The sequence below is a fragment of the Camelus ferus genome, chromosome 11 (genome assembly GCF_009834535.1).
Source record: "Camelus ferus isolate YT-003-E chromosome 11, BCGSAC_Cfer_1.0, whole genome shotgun sequence".
Taxonomy (NCBI): domain Eukaryota; kingdom Metazoa; phylum Chordata; class Mammalia; order Artiodactyla; family Camelidae; genus Camelus; species Camelus ferus.
Genome location: NC_045706.1, coordinates 67,410,058 through 67,419,001, shown reverse-complemented (window position 1 = coordinate 67,419,001; position 8,944 = coordinate 67,410,058). Strand labels below are relative to the sequence as shown.

The 8,944-nt window shown below is 46.0% G+C and overlaps 1 pseudogene; it reads left to right on the top strand.

Annotated features, from left to right (window-relative positions):
* Positions 1–8,944, top strand: part of LOC116667318 — a 434,058-nt pseudogene that overhangs the window by 201,752 nt on the left and 223,362 nt on the right.

Below are 8,944 nucleotides of genomic sequence, written 5' to 3'. Positions count from 1 at the left end.
ATTTAAGCAGTTAATTTTTTCTAAGGGCCCAAGGATGTGATGGGCAATTCCGAGCCTCTCACAACGAGACCGGTGACTAGCACACATACCAGCAGGTGCACAGCAATCAGACTTACTCCAGATAAGTGATGTTGTTGGCATTACTGTCTTTCTGTTACCTTCTAGGACCTTATTTCTTTTAGGCCTGGCCTAATTTAATTCCTCTTATGGCTCCTAGCCTACTGAGTTCACGTGAATCTTCACAGCTGTGTACTGTGAAGTACTCTGCTCCTGAAGACAATGCAAATATTCAAGTATTTTTTTTTAAAGAATTTTAACTAGTCTTTGTACCTAGCTAGCATACGTGGTAAAATATTCCCTCTATGTATTTCTAAAATTATTACCGTTCAAATTTGAATGTTTCTGAAATAAATTTGCTTGTAAGGGTAAAATATGCTAAAATTTCAAAATTATTAATAACACTAATTAAGGAAAATAGGGAGTAATGAAAAGAGCTCTGGCAACTGAACCAGGGTCTCAGTCTACAATCTCAAGTCTGATTCTTTAGCTGTGCGACCTTCAGAACTGGCTTCACCTCAAAACACTTTGTCATCTGAAATAGAGCTAGCACTGCCCTTCCCTCTCTGCAGGTGGCTGTTCAGGTAACATGAGATAAGGTACATAGCACAATACCTGACATGAAGTGATCATAAATAGTCTGCTTCCTTCATACAACACAAAAGACACACATGAAGGTTCAGGGGTAAGGAAGCCTACACCTCCACAAGTCTGCATAAGCACAAAATATCACAGGTAGTTTGTTCTAACAACAAAAAACAAAAACAAGAACAAAAGCAAAACCACCATCAACCCCATCCCACTAACACTTCTGAGGGATGTGGAGCCAGAGAAGGGCGCCTGCATGTGGTTCTGCAAGAACTCCATTAGGGCGGCATACACACAGACCACTAAAGCTTTAACAGGAAAAGTCCACAGTCATTATGCTAAAACCTCTGGAAGCCTTTATGCTAGTAGGACAGCTCACGCCCGGTAAAAGAGGGGAAAAGTCAAATTAGGCCCAACTCCAAAAGACTCCTTAAATAAATCACAACAGCGATGCTGACTTACCCTTCCTGAAACGCGAAGAGTACCATGCCCAAATCCATTTAAACACTTGAAGATGGAGACATTCCACACCCACACTGGTGCTTCTTCATGCCTTTTAGAGAGCCTGCGCAGGGGAGCACCACTGGCACCACGAAAGCCGTCCGCGGAAAAGGCAGGGGAGGGGGGAAAACAAGACGATGACTTCGGGATTGTGCACACGCGCCGCTGAGAACCGCTTTCCAGACCGCAGCCGCCTCCTCAAGCATCTGAAGTACTTCGCGGCTTCACTATGGGGACGTCAAGGGAAGGCCTCTAGTCAAGCACCCTGGGGCTGGGGGCCGTTCCCGTCCCGGGGGTCCCGGGTCCCGGCCTCCGACCCCCGCGCCGCTCCCCCACTCGGTGCGCCAGCGAGGGCCGCCCGGGAAGCGCCGCGCGTAACGCCCCGGCCCCAGCGGTCCGGCCCCGCCCGAGACACCCGGCGCGCGGACGGAGGGCAGAACGGCTGCGGTCCGGCCAGGGTAGGGTCGCGATTCGGACACGACGCCACTGCCGCAGCCAACGAGGCGGAGCGGGAGGCCGGAAGGGGGCCGCCGGCACGCGGGCCGCGGACACTCACCACACCACGCGGTAGGAGCCCTCGCGGATGAGGCTGCTGGAGCGCGGCTCCACGTCTAAGACCTCCCGGCGGACCAGCTCGGGGCCCGCGCCCGCCGCCGCCGCCGCCGCCGCCGCGCTGGGCTCAACGCTCCGCGGCCGCCGCTCGGCCCACGCCGCTCCTCCCAGAGGGACCACGCTGCCGCCGCCGCCACCGCAGCAGCAGCCGCCGCCGCCTCGCGGGAGCCGCGGAGCATCCAAACCGACGACCGCTCAGACCAACTGCCAACTGCCAATGCGCGGGCCGGTAGGCGAGGGAGGGGCGCGGCCGAGGAGGGCTCTGGGGCGGGGCCTGTCCTGGCAGCGAGCGCGGGGATTGGCTCCTGTGGTCTGGGGGCGGGGCTGCGCCTCAGGATGGAGACAGGATACATGAACTGGTGTCCACACAGTTTGGTTTTTTTTTTCTATTAGGAATAATTTTGCTGTGAACATTTGTATACCAGTTTTTTGGGGATCTAGGTTTTATTTCTTACAGCTGCATACCTGAGATTGTCATGGCTGCGTTATAAGGAAACTCTATGGTTGGACTTTTTAGAAACTCCAGACTGCTTCCAAAGTGGCTGCACCGTTTTACATAGTTCCACTAGCAGAATATGAGGGTTCCGATTTATCTCTACATTATAGCCAACACCTGTCATCGTCTGTCTTTTTGATGATAGTCATCCTCATGGTTCTGAAGTGGCATCTCCTTGTGGTTTTGGATTGCGCTTCCCTGATATTGAGCTTTTTCATACGCTTGTTGGCCATTTGTATATCTTCTTTGGAGCAGTATGTATTAGCAATTATGTATTCTAGATAAAAGGCTCTTTTCAGAAATATGATTTGGAAAAAATAGTCTCTCATTCTGTGGCTTGTCCCTTACTTTCTTGAGAATATTCTGCCCCAGGGGCTGACATAAGCTCTTCCCTCGCATTGAATCCTCCCTGGACACATACGTGGTGGTCTCCCTCCTTCCTTCAGGTCTTGGCTCAAATGCCTTCTTGTCAGTAAGATCTCCCTGGATCCCTTGTAGTGATCACCCAGTAAGAACAATGATGACAGCCCCATGCATCACCATCCGTCCCACCTCCCTACCTCATTTCCCTTCAAGCTTTTATTACCATTTCCATGTAAAGTAGTCTTTTGTGACTTGTCTAATTCTTAACTGAGTTGGAAATTTCATAAAGGATTTTTTAAATCAGTTTGTTACTACTTTATCCCAAATGTAATTCACTTTAGGTAATCCAGTATGAATGCAAATGGAAGAATGAATGAATTGCATGAGAAACAATAATATATTTCACTTCATTTTAATAAACCTATGACTTTTTCCAAATCTGCATGTGAATGTATATGCCAGCATAGTTCACTCATTCTTTAGTCGTCTGATAGAAAATTAATTTGTTCATTTTTCTTGGGAAGTAACCTTTGGCTTTGGAAGATTTAATAGAAAATAATAGAGGAAAAGCTAAAATAAATAACTACTTAATAAAGACTTAAATGTGGCTACCAGTGGTGCAACTTGAGCTGATTGAAGCTTGAGGATGGGTAGCTCCTGGGAAGGGTCATCATCTGCCGCTGTGTCTCCCCTCTGAGTGTGAGGGAGTTTGCATATCCATGGATGCATGTGTGATCAGGCTGGGAGGTCACAGGTCAGGAAGTCTTTTCAGTACCAGCTTCTGCACTTTCTTGGCCTGGCCTTGTGTAGATTGGCAATCAGGTTCAGTCCTTAGGAGTTTTCTGGGAACGTTTGTATTTCCCTGGGACACAACTAAATAATTACAGCCTAATGTGGTAAGTGCTAGGCTAGAGTTCTATGGAAAGAACAGGATAGTTGCTGAAGAGGCCACGATTTCTTGATCTTGGGGGACCTGGGGTAATCTTCATGGTGAGGCAACATTTGGGGCTGTTCTTATAAAATGTATTTGGGGTGAGGAATTCTGAGTTGGAGGAGGGTAATATATAGGGGAATTGGAATGGGATTTGGGTAGGGGTTGAGACTGACAGAGATGGATGTGGCCATAGCATTCTGGAGTGGCAGTGAGATTGGAGAGGGAGAAATCTGCTTCTGAGACTTTTTTTCAGGGCTGACCTAGATAGGAAGTGTTGCCTAACTGGATGTGGAGGGGAGAGACTGGAAGAAGACTTCTTCCTTGGGTGTTTGGACCGAATGGCCATAAACCAAGGTTGGATATTCAGAGGATGGACACTGGGGACATAAAGGAACAGATGATCAATTGGTCACATTGATTTCTTTTCTTTTAAGTTTTTATTTTGAAATAATTATAGCATAATTAGTACACTGAGATCCTAGGTAGCCTTCACCTAGTTTTCCTGAATGATAACACTTACAAAAGTGTAGTACAGTGTTAAAATCTGGAAATTGACATTGGTATGATCCATAGAGCTTTTTGTGATTTTGCCAGTTTCCCAGGCACCCGTGTATGTGTGCGTGCATGTATGCCTGTATGTATCTGTGCAGTTTTATTACATGTTGATTTGTGTAACCATCACTACAATCAAGATATAGAATTGTCCTTCCTCTGCAAAATCTCTCACACCCTTTCCCTTTTTCTTTTCCTGACCCCTTGCAGTCACGAATGTGTTTTCCATCTCTGTAATTCTTGTCATTTTTGAGAGTGTTAAAAAATGGAGTCATATACTATGTAATATTTTGATATTGGCTTTTTTTCACTCAGTAGAATTAATTCCCTTGAGATCCATCCAATTGTTGAGTGTATCAAAAGTTCACTTCTTTCCATTGTTGAGTAGTAGTATTCCGTGGTATGAATGCACCAAAATTTGTTCCATACATTGAGGGACATTTGGGTTGTGTTGAAGTTTTAGCTATTACAAATCAAACTGTTATGAATATTCATATGTATTAACTTCTGTGTGTGGATACATTTTCATATCTTTGTGATAAGTGACCAGCATTGCATCTGCTGTGTTGTATATTAAATGTATATTTAGAATGTATTTCTAAGAAGCTGCCAAACTATTTTCCATAATGGCTGTACCATTTTAACATTCTCAGAAGCAATATATGAGGTATCTAATTTTGCCACATCCTTGGTATTGTCACCATTTTAAAAAGTTTTCACTGTTCTAATAGATAGGTATAGAGTAATATCTCATTGTGATTTTAATTTGCAGTTTCCTAATGGCAAATGACCATCATTTCCTGTGTTTCTCTTCTGTGTATTCTCTTTGATAAAAACATCTATGTCTTTGCCCATGTCCTAGTTGTATTACAGGGCTCAGTATCACCACTCTGAGACACCTCAGTCTGCCTCGTCGCTGCTGGGGGAGGGGGTGAGGAAGCACCTGCTGGCCCCATAGTCCCACGGGGTGAAGGTTGGGGGAGGCGGATTGCCGAGTAGCACTCCTCCCACTCACCACCTTTACCTCAGCACTGCCAGGTCAGGCTGCAGGTCCAGTTCTGCACGTGGCCACACTGATTCCACAAGGGGTCAGTTTTCTTTTGGTCTTGGCTGGAGTAGAGCCAGTATTAAGAAAAAGGTTTTTCTGCCAGACGTCCCTTTCTCTGTCCCTGGGCTACAGGTGGAGAGAGGCTTTATTTACAACCTTATCTTCTGGTGGTTCCAGGTCCAGGCTTCTCCAGCACCTCATCAGGGATGAAGGGGGAAAGAAAACCCGGGGAGCTTCACCACTCCTCACGTTGTCAGCTTCCTGGCCAGTCAGCCTTCCCTCCATTTTTGATAGCTTTCCTGTGTTTGTTTGTGGTCTTAGTGCCAGGATTTTTAGTCACAAGAAGGACTGGCAGCAATGGAGTGACTTCATCTTGGCCCCATGTTGGTTTTTAAGGACCTGAGCTGCTTCAGGAGGTGGTCTAGACTCAGTAGAGCTTTGTGAAGAGACCTCAGCATAGGGCCATTGACACCAGGAGATGACAGATGAGGGCTTGGGAGCCATTCCAACTTTGTCTGAACCTTGGCACCTGTGCTTCCTGGTTGGGACTTAAGGCCCAGCTTTCTCATCGTTCAAATGGGGGTGATGCTGTTGCTGCTAATAATGCCTGTGCCTGTGACATTATACATGTAGAGTGAGTTGCAGGGCACCTGACCGTTACTAAGGGCCCAGTAAAACTGAGCTCTTGCTTTACCTATAGATGAGATTCTTGGCTCTAAGAAGATCGTTTTTGGGCTTAGTGAGAGTGATCTAAGTGAGAACAAAAGCCAGATTACAGGGATTCAAAAACCAAGCAAAAGATGAGAAAAGAAGTCAGCGTACCTCCAAGATATTTTGCTGGACAAGTAGAGAGAGGGTTGTGAAGGGATTCAGGGAAGTGACTGGGGGAGAAAGGAGTGTGAAGTTTAGATAGGAAAGAATAAAGGACTGAAGAGGGAGAAATAAACAGGTAAGTTACAGAAAGAGCCAGGTTGCTGCTGATGCTGCATTTAATACCTGGTATAAAGGAAAGAAAACTATTCCCTGAGACCAGACACACTCTGCCCTGAACTGCCATCCAGCACAGAGCCCAGTTCCTGGCTGTCATCACTGATGCCACCAAGTATGTTGACCTTTACCACTTCCAAATCAGACACCCACTGGAACTGTCACCCACCACTTCAGCTCCTGGTAGTCTGCAGCTCCTGTTGCAGAAAGGAGAGAAACAGAGGAAAGGTGAGACTGAATGAGGAGCTGGGATATCAGGAATTTTTATATAATAAGCTCCAGTCATTCATTATTATGCCATCAGACATTTATTAAGCATCTGCTTTATTTCAGGTTGTGCTCTGGTTATGATGATGACAAAACAGACATTATCCTTGGGCTTATGTAGCTTTCCTTCGAATGTGGGAGTCAAGCCTTACGTGTTCATGCACAGTTGTGACACGTGCTGTGAGGGGAAGGGAATTTGTACAGTGGGGTTATATTACCAGGGGGATTCTGCATGGATGTGGAGGGTAAGGAAGGCCTCCCCAAGGTAGAGAGATTGGAGCTGAAATGAGGTAGTGGGTACTGTGGAAGCTGAGAAGCATGGGGAATGTTCTAGACACAGGGCACAGCATCTATGAAAGAGGAATGTGAAATGTTTGTGGAAGTGAATGAAAGCCACCAAGACCAGTGTGTTCAGCAAGCAGAAGCAAGACCTGAGATGGGAGGCGGAGGAAGGTGAGCCATGCGGACATCGTAGGCACCCAAGGTCTAGGGTGTTATTCTAAGAATGGCGGTTAGCTGTTACAGAGTCATAAGTAGAGTGACATAGAGTACATGCTCTGGTCCACATCTTTAAGAAATGACACTGTGTGCCCTGTAGGACTTATATTAGAGAGAGCCATGGATGGCTATGAGGAGACTAAGCCCAGTATCAAAGGAGGCAAATTGAGAGAGGAGGTAGTTTGGACAAGGGTTATGGCCGTGGAAATGGAGGGAAGTAAGTGAACTGGAGACTTAGTGATGCATCAAATGCTGACGCAAAGTAGGGAGGGATGTTTAGATGACTCTCAGCTTTGTGGCTGGGTGACTAGTTTCCAGTTTCCAGTAATCAGGATCACTGAATATTTGGGGGAAGAAAACATGAGTTTATTTTTAGATTTTCATTTGATCCAAGATGCTTCTTGGAAGTGTTGAGAAAGTAGTTGCCTGTGTGGATATGAAGGGAAAACAAAGGCTTATGATGGAAACAGGGGCTTCAGCCTGGGCAGTGAAGACTGAGGAGGTCGGCAGAGGGGTGGGAGGAAATCCAGGACAGAGGGTATAGTACTGTCATCAAAGGGGACAGCATTAGGAGGCAAGCCTAAGAGTGAGAGGCATGGCGGTGTCTGAGGAGAGAGGCAAAGATGTAAAGATTAGATTTAGAGTAGAAATAGTATGAACATTGTAGAAACTGAATTAAGGAACTCGTAAAAGTCTGGCCTGGCACAGTGTTTTCACCCGTATCCCTTAGAGCACTGGGTCCTTGGGAGTGTTACTGTCATGTTCTCTCTGTGTCTCTCTCTCTCTGTCTCTGTCTCTCTGTCTCTGTCTTTCTCTTTTTCTCTCTCTCACACACAATCATGTTTCACGAAGGAGTAAGTATGGGGATCACTTTTAAGACGAAACAGTTTGTCAACAACATAACTTCTAAGAGTGTTTGTCTATGATTGTGAGTCTCAAGGTGGACGGCCCATGCAGCAATACTTACCGACTCTCAGGGATCCAAGTCCGAGTTCTCTGGAACAGCGCTGGAGAGACACCTGCTGGGTGTCATTAACAGACTTGGCCACAGAACTGTGCATCCGTCCCTCTCAACATCCTCCCCTCCCTCTCCACCCCTGCTCCCGAACCCCCTCTCTGTGAAAGGTACTGTTTTTCTCAGGCGTTGAAATAGCAGGGTTCAGTGTCAGAGTGTTGTGGGTTTAGGGCAGCGGAGGTCAAAATATTTGGTGAAATCAGGGATGGCAGCCAGGAATCTGGATCCATTCCGGCCAGTGGTTGGGTGAATAGCGTGTCTGGGTGTTGGGTGGGATGAATCTTTGGTAACCAGTGAAAGCCTCCGACTTAGCAGCAGGGCTCTAGTTTATTTACAGGCAAACAGGAAACCCTCAGAAAAGGATATTCTGGAAGAAACCTTCTGCAGATAATTGGGGTGGGGGTGGGAAGGGGTGAACAGTAAAACAAAGGAAGTAACCAAAAGATAACCCCTGTCCTGGAGACTGAAATGATTTAATCTTAGAAGGTTTATGAGTGAGATTTGGAGATGGAAGGTTTGTTATTTAAACGTTTAGAACTTGGAAGTTCCTTTATGTTGGTAATTGATGTGTTAGTGTGTAGCTACTTTGTACATAGCTTTGGCCATAAGGAAAAATGAACCTATTTCAATAAGTAACTCTCATCACCACAGGTATGGCAGTGAGATCACCAACATCCTCTTCATAGAGGGTTATATACAGTTTTAAAAAGCAGAGGAAGAAGATCACTATAGAAGGTTTGAGCAAGTAAGAGTGATATTATGAGTAAGTGGGTATTTTGTGAGGTGGGATTTTGCTGGAATCTGAAGCCCAGCATTTATCTTGCTATCTCCAGTGCCTAGTGTAATGCCTGGTAAACAGTCAGCCTTTGATTGCATGGGTGGAAAATAAATAATCCCTAAAATTCATTTTTTAAAAGAAGAACCAGGGGAGAACACTTGAGTCTATATTAACTTTGGAGGTCAGACAAAGCCAAAAGTATCGAGATGACCTCTAAGTTCTGGCATGAATTCGTAGCACTAGTTTGA